The following is a 14,384-nucleotide window of genomic DNA, read 5'->3' on the forward strand; positions in this document are numbered from 1 at the left end:
CCATGCTGATTCTCCCTCAGCAAGGCCTGTTCGTCTATGTGTTTTGAGATCCTATCTTTGATGAGGCATTCCACCATCTTACCCGGTATGGATGTTAGGCTGACCGGCCTATAGTTTCCTGGGTCCCCCCTCTTTCCCTTTTTAAAAATAGGCGTGACATTTGCTATCCTCCAATCTTCTGGTACCGTGGCCGTTTTGAGGGACAAGTTGCATACCTTAGTCAAGAGATCTGCAACTTCATTCTTCAATTCCTTAATAACCCTTGGGTGTATGCCATCAGGGCCCGGTGACTTATTGATCTTTAATTTATCAATGAGGTCTGAAACATCTTCTCTTTTAACCTCTATTTGACTTAACTCCTCGGTTAGGAGGGGCCGTTCGGGCAGCGGTATCTGCCCGAGGTCTTCTGCCGTGAAGACAGATGCAAAGAACTTATTTAATTTCTCTGCCATCTCTAAGTCTCCTTTTATCTCCCCTTTCCCTCCCTCACCATCCAGAGGGCCAACCGCTTCTCTGGCGGGTTTCCTGCTTCTAACATATTTGAAGAAGCTTTTATTATTCCCCTTAATGTTGCTGGCCATGCGTTCCTCATAGTCTCGCTTGGCCTCCCATATCACCTTCTTACATTTCTTTTGCCACAGTTTATGTTCCTTTTTATTCTCTTCATTAGGGCAAGACTTCCATTTACGGAAGGAAGCTTCCTTGCCCTTCACAGCCTCTCTAACTTGGCTGGTTAGCCATGCGGGCACTCTCCTGGATTTAGTGGAACCCTTCTTTCTTTGCGGTATACACCTCTGCTGGGCCTCTATTACTGTTGTTTTAAGCAGCCTCCATGCACTCTGGAGAGACTGGACTCTTTTTACCCTCCCTTTCAACCTCCTTCTAACCAGCCTCCTCATTTGAGGGAAGTCCGCCCGTCGGAAGTCAAGGGTTTTTGTTAGAGATTTGCCTGGTATTCTTCCCCCAACGTGCACGTCAAAACGGATCGCAGCATGATCACTGTTCCGCAATGGCTCAGTAACGTTTACATCTCTAACCAGGTCCTGCATACCGCACAAAATTAAATCCAGAGTCACCTGTCCTCTGGTGGGCTCCGTGACTAGCTGATCTAAGCCACAGTCATTTAGCACGTCAAGAAATCCGGTTTCCTTATCGTGACCAGAACACAAATTGACCCAGTCAATATGAGGATAATTGAAGTCCCCCATGATTACAACCCTGTCCTTCCTTGTCACCTCCCTGATCTGTTTCCTCATTTCAAGGTCCCCATCAGATTTCTGGTCTGGAGGACGATAGCACACCCCCAGTATTACATTGCTGCTCAAGCCTGGTAATTTAACCCACAGAGATTCTACGGTGGAGTCGGACCCACCTTCAATCTCTACTTTGCTGGATTCTATCCCTTCCTTAACATAAAGGGCCACCCCACCTCCAACACGCCCCTGCCTGTCCCTCCTGTAGAGTTTATAGCCCGGGATTGCGGTATCCCACTGATTCTCCGCATTCCACCAGGTTTCCGTTATGCCCACTATGTCAATATTTTCCCTTGTCACCAGACATTCCAGTTCTCCCACCTTTGCTCGTAGACTTCGGGCATTCGCATAAAAGCATTTATACACGGAATGCCCCAGGATGGGCTGCTTATTCGCTCCTTTGTCCCCGCATCCTCTCATTTTGCCAAACCGTCTATCACATCCCATCTCCCTACCTTTCCCAATTTCTTCTCCTACCCTGCCTTTGTCTTGTTGTTCTCTAACCTCCCCATCCTCATCCCATCCTCACCCCTCCCCACTCTCTCCCATTCCACTTACCAGCGGGCATCCTGACAACTGCAAGCGCACATGGGAGGGCTTTGGCCTTTCCCCCTGTGGCACCAGCTGTTTGTTTTGCAACATAGTGCTCTATAGGTGCTTTGCAGCAGCCCATGCTGACAGAACAGGTGTTCTGCTGTCATGCTTTATAGATAGGATTGGGCCATTAGTTAGGGACAATTTGGAAGGGAAAAGCACTTGTCTTTTCATAGGTTCCCGCTACTTTTCTGCACTGCAGGAATGAAATGGTCTTATACTGATCTTCCATGGTCAGATAAGGCAGGTGGTACAACAGCTCTACTGGGACTATACCACTTCCGAGTGCAGGTGAGGGGTGGTATACTTGAATGGTTCCTTACATCAAAATCCTTGCCTTTGGACAGCCAACATGTCAGGGAGAATCTAGCTAGACAGAGATCTTGAGTTAGAGAACATGCATACTATGATCAAGATTAGCCCCTGACAGCCTTCCCTTGCCCCAGACACATAACTGGCAATGAGTGAACTGGTTGCAAGCTTGATGGGTGCCTCTGGCTTGCTTTGAGGCTCAGTACTGTCGGTGCTGGCTTCTCCTTCCCACTCACTCCTCCTCTGCTTTCCAGAATGTTTACAGGCTGCTGCTGATTTATGCTCTCTCTATAAACTGATCTTCACAGATTCCCCTTCTCTTGCCTGTCGGAAATCGATCCAGAAAAGACTGTTTGCCAACATCACTTGTCAGGCCCAGTGGTGTAGCTAGAGGGGGTGCAAAGCGCCACGTTTTGCAGGGAGCCTCACCACAGCATGCAGGTAGCCCCTCTCCTTTGGAGCCATTCCAGGCTGTGGGTGCAAAACGGAGGCGTTCTGTTTTACACCCAATGCCTGGAATGGCTCCAAAGGAAATGGAGAGGGGCCACTTGGAAGCTGCAGTGAGGCTCCCTGCAAAACTCGATCCTTTGCACCCCCTCTAGCTATGCCACTGGTCAGGCCCTAGATCAATTGTTATAGCTGATATGCCAGTCTTCCACTGCTGGCTGCTACCCCTCCTGTGTATTTGCCCCTTTGTCATTGGCAGGAGAGAGCTGTCTTTGGAAGACTGTGACCCCTATCTTATCTATGCTGGAACCTAAGGAAGTTGCACCAGATTTTGAAAATGCTTCTTGCTATACTGACTGTTGCATTTTCATATAGGGGAAAGAAGATTGGACACTTAGCATTCATGGTGGAAATCCTAATAACAGCACTACTGAGTTGCTATAGAAACATTCTCCTGGAGCTTCCCTAGTCAGAAAAAGTTGTTCAGAGTAGGCAAAGAGGAGGGCAAAAGGAAGGAGATGACAAATTGGCTCGATCCAACTGAAGGCTTGCTGCTACAAGAATAAGACTTGAATGAGCTTCAGAATGTGGACATGTGCAAATCCCAATTCAGATGTAAGAACTTAAGAAGAGTCCTGTGGGCTAAGACTGAGGGCTCATAAGAACATAAGAAGAGCCCCGCTTGATCAGGCCATAGGCCCATCTAGTCCAGCTTCCTGTATCTCACAGTGGGCCACCAAATGCCCCAGGGAGCACACAAGACAACAGACACAACCTGGATCCTGGTGCCCTCCCCTGCGTGTGGCAATCAGAGGCAGCCTGCCTCTACAACCAAGAGCTTGCACATACCTATCATGACTTGTAACTCGTGGTGAACTTTTCCTCCAGAAATTTGTCCAATCCCCTCTTAAAGGCATCTAGGCAAGGTGCCATCACTACTTCCTGTGGCTCATCTAGTCTAGCAACCTGTTTCCTTGAGTGGCCAGCCGGATGCTTCAAGAAATTCACAAACCAGGACTGAAGACACTCAGGGTACCATCCTGTTCTCACTTACCTGGGATGAATCCTCATTGACCATAATGGGGCTTATTTCGGAGTAGACGTGGATAGAGTGGGCTCTCAGCAACATAGCCATGGGGGTGGCAACACAGTACGTACTGCAGAAACCTGGAAGTGGGTCTTTAAAGCTATTTTTCCACTGATTTGGTATCCACTGATTTTTTTTTTTTATCCACTGGGGGTTTCGGAATGGAACCCCAGTGGATAACGAGGCATGACCTGTATAGACATGCTCTGTACTACACAGAAACGCATTTACTTGCAGTGGATTTTGTATCCACTGATTTTTTTAAAAAATCCACTCGGGGTTCTGGAATGGAATTCCAGTGGATAACGAGGCATGACCTGTACCTGGTACAGCTGGTAGCTTAACGGTGGTGAACAAAAGAGATAATTCCTAGCATTGCATGTAGTGGAATTCAAGCCACAACAATGTATAAAGTACTTAAATTGTTTTGTGAGATCATGGCTGCTTGTAGAAATATTTGTAAGCCTAGTAAAGAGCACTTTTCACCAGATCTGCTGCTGTTGCTGCTGCGTCCTGCTCTATACCTATTAAATGTGTGCCACACACTCTCCCTGTGGGTGGGTGTGATGTACACAAACCAGGCACGCTGCCAAATTCTCAGTGGTAAAACAAGGACAGCTGGCAGACTTATTTCAAGGAAAGGTTTGAATTGAGTGGCTTCTTTAGCTAGGGGGTGTATATACTCTGCTCTTTCTTCAAGAAGCTCAGAGCAGATCTCTGGCTTAAAAAAAAAACCAGATGGCTGTTAGAACCAAACCTTCTTAGCTTCAGCTGTCCTCTGGGTGCCTTTGGTATTGTGGAGTCCAAAGCAGTAGCATAGCTAGAGGGGGTGCAAAGCACTAAGTTTGCAAGGTGCCTCACCTCAAGCAGCCCCTTCCCTTTGGAGGTGGTGTGGATCCAAGCAGCCCGGTGCTGTGCCAGGTTGTCCAGGAGTGGGTTAGGCTCTGACGCAAGAGCTAAAATCTGGCTCTACCCCCCAACTGGTCCCGACCCACCCATGAGCCCACCAGTTTCCCCCGCCCCAGAACACCCCATTCTGCCCTCCCCCTGCCCTTCCCAAACCCCTATGCCGACCTGATTCAGCTGGCGCAAACACACCATTCTGCCCAGCATGTCCGTACGCCAGCTTCCTGAGGTGGTGCAAAAGTACCTTACGGCACTTTTGCAACACCTCTGGGCCAGCACAAGGAACTTGCACCTACCCAAGGGGCACATTAGGATTAGTTCCATCAATGCACATGTTATTTTACAATAGAAGAGAGGACAGGCCCCTGGCCTGTGGGGCTCATAATCTAAAATAGATTCTCCCTCAAAGCTTGGAAAAGGTGGATCCCCCCCCCCCAGCTAAGTAGCTGATGGTGTGTGAAAAGAACCAATTTTTCTATTTGCAAGGAACAAGCAGAGAGAAGAATTGTGAAGTGGAGTGAAGCCTACAGAGCCTCTCTCTGAGTTAGCAGCTCTGCTCTGTTTATTAAAGGGATTTATACCCCTCCTTTCCATTAACATGTTCATGCAGCCTCTAGCTTTAAAATCACAATTGTGACATACTCCAATGGATGCAATATCCATTGGCTTCTCATGCAGTGTTTGGCTTGTGGCTTGTGGCTCTCTGTGATTTATTCCATTAAAATAGTAAAACAGCGTATTTTCAAAATTACAGAACATGAGACTGAGAAGGGAAATAAAAACAATGCCAATTAAAGCCATGCAAGAGAGAGAAAATCCTATAGACCAGGATTTGTATCAAGGGGAAGGTCTTCATCTGCTGAGGGTAGCCATCCGAGAGAGGCTTAGCTGGGCGTCCCTAGGAAAGAATTTTCCCAGCGGGAGTGACACACTCTCCTACTTCCCAGACAAACGCAACTCAGATGCTGGTGAGATGTGGGGTTTCTTCTGTTGCAGGAGGACTTTCCAGTGGCATAGTTAAGGCATCTAGCACCTGGGGGCACAAAACTTTTTAACACCGTTCCCTGGGTACCAGAAGTGCTTTTTGGAGGCCTCTAAGAGGGCCTTCTGGCATCTTAGAAAAACCTTCACAACATAAGAACATAAGAACAGCCCCACTGGATCAGGCCATAGGCCCATCTAGTCCAGCTTCCTGTATCTCACAGCGGCCCACCAAATGCCCCAGGTGGTGCCTTTTGAGGCCCTCCAGGAGACTTTCTGAGGAACGGGGAGTCCACAAGTGGGTTTAGAAGGTTGTTTTTTCACCTCAGGACTGCCGTAGGGGATGCAGATTGGCACCCACTCAAAGTGTGGTACCTGGGACAGTGTACCCTCCTGCCCCCTAACTACTCCACTGGGACTTGTCATTTGTTGCTACTTAAGCTTTACTGGTACAATTCCAAACTCAGAAACACTATAAATCTCCCATGTGATCTCAACAAAACCAAATCCAGATAGGGCTGTGCCTTGGAATGTCTTGCTGCTTGGAGAAGGCAGAGGGGAGTATGCAGCAATAGCTATCCATCCCTGGTTTTCCTTAGGTTTGAAGTGACTCTCTTCCCAGAATCCCTTCTTGCAATGTCATCAGTCACAACCCCATTAGGAGTCCCCTGTCCATTATCTCTTTGTCCCCTTGGCAAATGTGTATCAGATCCAGCCTGTCTTGCAAATGGTTTATCTGCATGACCTAAGCATTTGGCTTTCTGCCCCAGAGCCAGCAGGCTCTCAGCCAAGATTAAAGTTGTGTTTCGCATTTGGATGATTTACTGCTGGACCTTGAATTCAGTGCAGTATTTACCCAGTTATGCCAGCCGTGTATTAGGCCACACACCTTTTAAAAGCTGTAGAAAATGAAGCCAAGAGCAGGCAGCTCATGATGAGAAACCAAGATTGGCAGGACTGATTAGATTGGTTGGGGGTTCTTCACATCTTTATGGCCATCTGACAACAGGAAAGGGCAGGGCATTTACAATGCAATAAAACATTCCTTAATGGAACCTGCTTGTGTCTGTAACCACAAATCTTATCCATGCCTGTAAAAGTGGCTGGGAATGTATAGTGGTGAATTATGGACTTCACCTCTTGGAAATGGATGGCGTCCTGTCTCTGATCACTGCAGTAAACAGGTGGCTGGCAAGATGCTGAATGGCTAAAACATAAGAATATAAGAACAGCCCCACTGGATCAGGCCATAGGCCCATCTAGTCCAGCTTCCTGTATCTCACAGCGGCCAACCAAATGCCCCAGGGAGCACACCAGATAACAAGAGACCTGCATCCTGGTGCCCTCCCTTGCATCTGACATAGCCCATTTCTAAAATCAGGAGGTTGCGCATACACATCATGGCTTGTAACCCATAATGGATTTTTCCTCCAGAAACTTGTCCAATCCCCTTTTAAAGGCATGTAGGCCAGATGCCGTCACCACATCCTGCGGCAAGGAGTTCCACAGACCGACCACACGCTGAGTAAAGAAATATTTTCTTTTGTCTGTCCTAACCCTCCCAACACTCAATTTTAGTGGATGTCCCCTGGTTGTGGTGTTATGTGAGAGTGTAAAGAGCATCTCTCTATCCACTTTATCCTTCCCATGCATAATTTTGTATGTCTCAATCATGTCCCCCCTCAGGCGTCTCTTTTCTAGGCTGAAGAGGCCCAAACGTCGTAGCCTTTCCTCATAAGGAAGGTGCCCTCTAATTCCCTGACTGTGGAGTTTTTTCAGTAGCCTTTGGTGAGGGACCGTGTCGAATGTCTTTTGAAAGTCCAGATATATAATGTCCATGGGTTCTCCCACATCCACATGCCTGTTGACCTTTTCAAAGAATTCTATAAGGTTCGTGAGGCAAAACTTACCCTTACAGAAGCCATGCTGATTCTCCCTCAGCAAGGCTTGTTCGTCTGTGTGGTTTGAGATTCTATCTTTGATGAGGCATTCCACCATCTTACCCAGTTAGGCTGACCAGCCTATAGTTTCCCAGGTCCCCCCTCTTTCCCTTTTTAAAGATCGGCGTGACATTTGCTATCCTCCAATCCTCTGGCACCGTGGCTGTTTTGAGGGACAAGTTGCATACCTTAGTCAAGAGATCTGCAACTTCATTCTTCAATTCCTTAATAACTCTTGGGTGGATGCCATCTGGGCCCAGTGACTTATTGATTTTTAATTTATCAATTAGTTCTGAAACATCTTCTCTTTCAACCTCTATCTGACTTAATTCCTTGGTCAGGAGGGGCTGTTCAGGCAGCTGTATCTGCCCGAGGTCTTCTGCCGTGAAGACAGATGCAAAGAACTCATTTAATTTCTCTGCCATCTCTAAGTCTCCTTTTATCTCCCCTTTCCCTCCCTCACCATCCAGAGGGCCAACCGCTTCTCTGGCAGGTTTCCTGCTTCTAACATATTTGAAGAAGCTTTTATTATTCTCCTCAATGTTGCTGGCCATGCATTCCTCATAGTCTCGCTTGGCCTCCCGTATCACCTTCTTACATTTCTTTTGCCACAGTTTATGTTCCTTTTTATTCTCTTCATTAGGGCAAGACTTCCATTTATGGAAGGAAACTTCCTTGCCCTTTGTGGCCTCTCTAACTTGGCTGGTTAGCCATGCGGGCACCCTCCTGGACTTAGTGGAGCCCTTCTTCCTTTGCGGTATACACTTCCGCTGGACCTCTATTACTGTTGTTTTAAGCAGCCTCCATGCACTCTGGAGAGATTGGACTCTTTTTACCTTCCCTTTCAACCTCCTTCTAACCAGCCTACTCATTTGAGGGAAGTCTGCTAGTCGGAAGTCAAGGGTTTTTGTTAGAGATTTGCCCGGTATTCTTCCCCTGACGTGCATGTCGAAACGGATCACAGCATGATCACTGTTTCCCAACGGCTCCGTAACATTGACATCTCTAAACAGAGAAGGATACCTTCTACAGGTTTGGACCTCTAATTCTTCTATCCCAGTAGGCCCTGACAGTGGCTCAGCTGATGCTCATACCTGGAGACTGGGACATGGTACCCCAGACATAAAACCATTACTTGGAAGTAAGTACAGGTCATGCCTCATTATCCATGGGGGTTCTGTTCCAGAATCCACAGTAGATTAAAAAAAAATCAGTGGATAACAAAGCAGTGCAAAAATAACTTTAAAGACCCACTTCCAGGTTTCTTGCTGCTCCGTTGACACCCCAGAATGCATCCGTATAGACCAGGGGTGTCCAAACCCCGGCCCGGGGGCCACTTGCAGCCCTCAAGGCCTCTCAATGCGGCCCTCAGGGAGCCCCCAGTCTCCAATGAGCCTCTGGCCCTCCGGAGATTTGTTGAAGCCCGCACTGGCTCAACGCAACTTCTCTCAGCGTGAGGGCGACTGTTTGACCTCTCGTGTGAGCTGTGGGATGAGGGCTCCCTCCACTGCTTGCTCTTTCACATCTGTGATGCAGCAGCGGCAGCAAAGGAAAGGCCAGCCTTGCTTTGTGCAAGGCCTTTTATAGGCATTGACCTATTGCAAGACCCTCATTCGTTCATATAAGTTCATCTTTAATATATTCATTTATGTAAACTTATGTAAATTTATTCAAATTTAAAATGTAAATTAATTCTTTTTTTCCCCCGGCCCCCGACACAGTGTCAGAGAGCTGATTTGGCCCTCCTGTCAAAAACTTTGGACACCCCTGGTATAGACTCTATATTGCATTTAGCCATTAGATGGGATGAATAATGGAATCTAATAGAATGAAATTATAATTATTTAACAGCATGAAGGTATGAAATTGAATTTAGGCGCTTTTTCCCTTTTTACCAGGCATTTAAAAGTGGAACTCAGTATCAGTGGTGAGTGAAATCAGTGGATACCAAATCAGTGGATACTGAGGTCCCACCTGTATTGATAGGACTTACAGAGTGGGTCTACTTTAGTTAGGGTTGTAGCCTGATAATAGCATCTTTTAGGGGGAACACACTGTGTCAAGCAAAATAAGATGGTGTCCTGGAGGAAAGCAAACCTATGTGCAGTGTGCTGCATGTGCTCCTTGCATGCTTCTGCCTTTGAAATGCATTTTTAACATTTGCAGTCATTGTATTGATGAGGTGGAGTCGGCGGGTCACAGCTCCTTTGAGCCACTGTTGGTCATGTGACTGGTACCCCAACCCCTGATTGCAGAGTGTGAATAACCAGCACCTGGGACTTGCTCACAGGCCTTTCTGAGGAATGGGGCATGGTGTCTTGGCCTGACACCCTTTCACTCCCTTGCCAAAGTAGCCCTCCAGCTAAATGAATCATAGACTTGCGGACCAGAAGCTTGTGATCAAGAGATCAAATTAAGAAGTGAAATTCAACCTTCATGCAGATTCAACACATTCCTTCTGTGTTGACACCATGTGCCTGGCCCATGTTGGCTGGATGCTCCACATATGAAAGTCAGGTATCCTGTCAAATCATTTAGAATAGTGATTTGGAAGAGGAAATAGGAGTGGATGCAGCTTCTCTTATTCTGCCTGAGAAACTGTGCCTGGTGAATTTCCCTCTTGTCCACAAATGTCACAGTCCTCCCATGCATCCTGCTACCCAACTGGTCTGCGTGCCAGTGATTTACACTGAGAAGCAGGCAGCTCTCTAGTCCATTGGAAAACAGTCTGTGCATCAGGGATGACATGCTATCTAGGATCTGCAGATAGTGCCCAGACAGTTAATCTGTTTTGCTATTCTGCTTTCACAGCTAAGTAGCTGTTACATGCCACCCACCCTTGGCCTCTGTTCATCTGGCCCAGGAATCAATTGCTAAATATAACTTGTGATCACTCCGCATTGCAGAAATGTAAGGTCATTATTGAGTCTGGGGGCAGAGGCCGATTTCCAGTTACCTCCACTCGAGCAGAACATAAGCCTTGAAATAACTTCACTTCTGAACTGTGGGAAAGCTCTTAAGAAGAGGGGCTGAACCAACAGGTTTTGTTACCCAGTTCTGGTTCCAGCTACAGCATGATTGGAGTTGATCTTCCTCAGTTCCACTTCAAGTCATCTGCATTCAGTTTCACTTACGGCTGCTCATTAACAGCAGGATGATATGAAACTGGCTTGGGTCAGAGCATCCGCAAGAAAGGGGTTTTCAGCCTGTTCAATATGCAATGGTATTTTCTGTTGATAGGAATCAGACTTACCAATGCACAACTGCAGGCAGGGTGGAAAACATACTGAAAAAGGTAACATGTTGGTGAAATGTGACACCAGCTTCAATGACTTTAGTGCTCTTAGAAGAAGGAAGAGATGGGATTGGCACAGCATTCCAAAATGCATGAAATTCTGCACTGCAGAACTCAAAATGTTATTAAAGGAAAAAAAAAACTTTAAGTGGTATCAGAACAGAAGAACAGTGGCATAGCTAGAGGGGGTGCAAAGCACCAAGTTTTGCAGGGAGCCTCTCCACAGCGTGCAAGCTATGAAGGTGTATGCCATGGTGAGGCTCCCTGCAAAACTTGGTGCTTTGCGTCCTCTCTAGCTACACCACTGCATAAGAACATAAGAAGAGCCTTGCTGAATCAGGCCCCTCTAGTCCAACTTCCTGTATCTCATAGTGGCCCAACAGTTGCATCAGGGAGCACACAAGACCACAAGATATTCGCATCTTGCTGCAGTCCCCTGCATTGGGCATTCTACCCTCGCACTCCCCAACAAAGACACCAGACTGCACTTGGGTTTAACTTGGGCCACTTTATTAAACCCAAGTGTCCAGTTTTTAATGCATGAAACCTATGGAACACGACTTCCCTCCCCACTGGTGTAGCTAGAGGGGGGGCGGAGCACTACGTTTTGCAAGGAGCCTTCCCACAGTGTGCAAGCGACCCCTTCCCCTCTCCTTGGGAGCCATTCGCCTCCGTTTGCCCCCGCCCCCAAATGGCTCCAAAGGAGAGGAGAGGAGCCACTTGCATGCTGCAGGGAGGCTCCCTGCAAAACTTAGTGCCCTGCCCCCCCTCTAGCTATGCCAGTGTCCCTCCCTCACCAGTCTGATACTTGTTCTGCCATGGTCTCCAGGAAATGCCTCTGTTTATTAGTTAATGTATTTCTCATATAACTCAAACATGTCTGTGCAACCTCAATAAACCACCCTAAATATTCCTAAGCCTTGATTTTTTTGAAGAGAGGAATTGCTATTTCCAGTCCTTCCACGAATCTTCTACAACTCCTTTGCCGCTTCCCACTGTCTGGTCTCTCACTGAGGCTACCGACTCAAGTACAGCAAGGAGTAGCCCCCCCCCCCAAATGAGAGCACTCATCAAACTGAAAAACATGAATCGATTGGACATATAAAGGTGTTACAAATCTGATCTATTAATAGTCTGTTACAGCAGCAGTGTCAAATACAATGTCACACAGCCAACCTAAAAGTCAGAAGCATATCATTCTCAGGGTGACACTTGCACATCTCTAAAATTCAGCAGAAGGTGGGCAGACTGTAATGATGCCACCCACAGAGAGCAGGGTGATGGTCCAAGTGCTGCCAGTTAGTCCCAACCTGCTTTGGGGCATTAGTAATTGCTTGGCTATCTACTGGAGCCCCTAAACGCTGCTTGCTCTTGCCACTTCCACTAGCCCATCCTATTTGGGCCTAACCCTGGCCATAGGTATTGTAGCTATAGTGGGGGTGGCATGGTAAAGTATTGCAGGTGCTGCAACATGCCATGTAAGCAGCCCTTCCTACTCACCATCATTCTGGGAAGAGACGGCAACACACTGCGCATCGCTGTTGATGCCCAGAAAGGCTCTGATGCCATGTGAGAGGGGCTGCTTACACGGTACGGCACCTGCAATACCCATGGCTATGCTACTGATCCTGACAGAGAGAGAGAGAGAGAGAGAGAGAGAAGGTAGGTGGCCAAATGAAGGATGGTAGCTGTATGTTACCCGTACAATCTGGCTCATCCTCTTAGGTCATCAGAGAAGGTCTTTTTACAAGTGCCGCCGCCTAGGGAGGTATGTGGGGCAGTGGCAAGAAATAGGGCCTTCTCAGTAGTGGCACCAACGCTATGGAATTCCCTTCCCCTTGACTTAAGAATGGCTCCCTCTCTTGAGACTTTTTGGTGAGGCCTGAAGACCCTTCTGTTTAAACAAGCCTTCTGAGTTCTCGGCCTTTTAAACATCTTTTAAACATCTTTTAATATTTTAAAATACTTGGTTACAGGCCTGATTCTTTTATGATTTGCTGCTTTATGCTCTTTCTACCTGACTACTTTTCATCTGACTACTGTTTTTATGATACGTGTTAATGCTTTTATCTGTTTTTAAAATTATGTTTTTAATCTGTTTTAACTTGTTATAAGCCGCCTTGAGTCCCTTCGGGGAGAAAGGCGGGGTAAAAATAAAGTTGTGATGATGATGATGATGATGATGATGATGATGATGTTGGGAGCCAGCAGGGCGAGAACAGAAAGCCTCAGCTCTGTACACAGGGTTCTGTGGGGTGAGCCACCAGAACTACAGGATGGACAGGAGCATCTTCCCGGCAGGAGTCCTTCGGGTTTTGACCTGGCTCTGCCCACACAGATGTGCTCTTGGGCCCTCCTAGACAAGAAAAGCTATAAAAGCCTTCCTGCTTGGGCTGTGTCGTGACCTCAGGAACACCCAACAAAGAGACAGAGTGGGGGAAGGAAATTCTCTAGAAGCAGACCCTGGTCTCCTTCTGCACCCCTGAACCCCCTGAATGAGGGAAACTTCAGGAGCCAGGCCACCACCCCTGCCCAGCCCAAGGACATTGCTCTGCACCTCCATTTGCATTTGGAGGACTCCCCTGAGGATGGGAACAAATATCCCCCATACACACCACTGGAGCCAATGATTACCTACGGGGCAGGGGTACTTTAAACCAAAAGATTTCTTGGATGGGGTGGAGCCAACCCCCCCCCAAGTAGCTCACACACAAACACACACACCATCCCCAGGGAGCAATTACTGAGCCATTTATATAACAGTATCCAGCCTGAGCCTGTTTGTTTCTGGTCAGAATCGTCCAAGATCTCTGCTTAGTTTGAGTCTCTGCTCCAGACAGATCTCTGGTCTGCCTGGAGCAAGACAGGCTCGGGCTTTGCCTGAGTAAAGCCTTCCTGGCAGTGTTTTTCTTTAGTGCATTCTGCAGATCTGATTCCTGGCACAGCTCCTGGGCAGCTGCCTGTGTCTCAGACACGATACAGTGGCTGCTGGTCCTTTCCTTCTTCCCCCTGCTTGCTGCCATTGCTGGACCATTTGCTTCACTGTGGGTCAATGCCACTGGTGGCAAAAGCAAGGAGCAGCAGCTGCTGCCATCCCATAGTGAGGGAGAGGGCGAGCAGTAGTGGGGAGGAGAAGAAGTGCTGCTTCTTAAACCCCAGATTTAATGGGGTCTTCTAAAGACACGTTGCCCAGGGCCCCTGTAAAACCTGGAGCTCTGTGGGGTCAAACTTGGGCCCCTTTTCTCTGTTCCCTAAAACAAATGTGCTTTCCAGGTTACAGTCGGAGGAGTGTAAGGTCACAGCTGATCTGTTTTGTTCACATAACATGCCACTGCACAGGTCTATTGTGAGTTCTCTTTCTTGCTTATGCTAGAGTGTGGTGGTTGACCTTTATATGGATAGATGGTTTCATTAGTCCATGAATATAGAAAAGGGAGAAACAGCAGAGAATTAAGAGGTGATTTTACCCTGCACATGCCTGATCTCATCTGATCTTGGAAGCTAAGCAGGGTCAGGCCTGGTTAGTACTTGGATTGGAGACCGCCTGGGAATACCGGGTACTGTAGGCT

At 47.5% G+C, this 14,384-nt stretch overlaps 1 pseudogene; it reads left to right on the top strand.

Annotated features, from left to right (window-relative positions):
• Window positions 1-14,265: 14,265 nt before the first annotated feature.
• LOC136643031 (5S ribosomal RNA) lies at window positions 14,266-14,384 on the top strand (annotated as a pseudogene).

Source organism: Tiliqua scincoides, chromosome 2 (genome assembly GCF_035046505.1).
Source record: "Tiliqua scincoides isolate rTilSci1 chromosome 2, rTilSci1.hap2, whole genome shotgun sequence".
Taxonomy (NCBI): Eukaryota; Metazoa; Chordata; class Lepidosauria; order Squamata; family Scincidae; genus Tiliqua; species Tiliqua scincoides.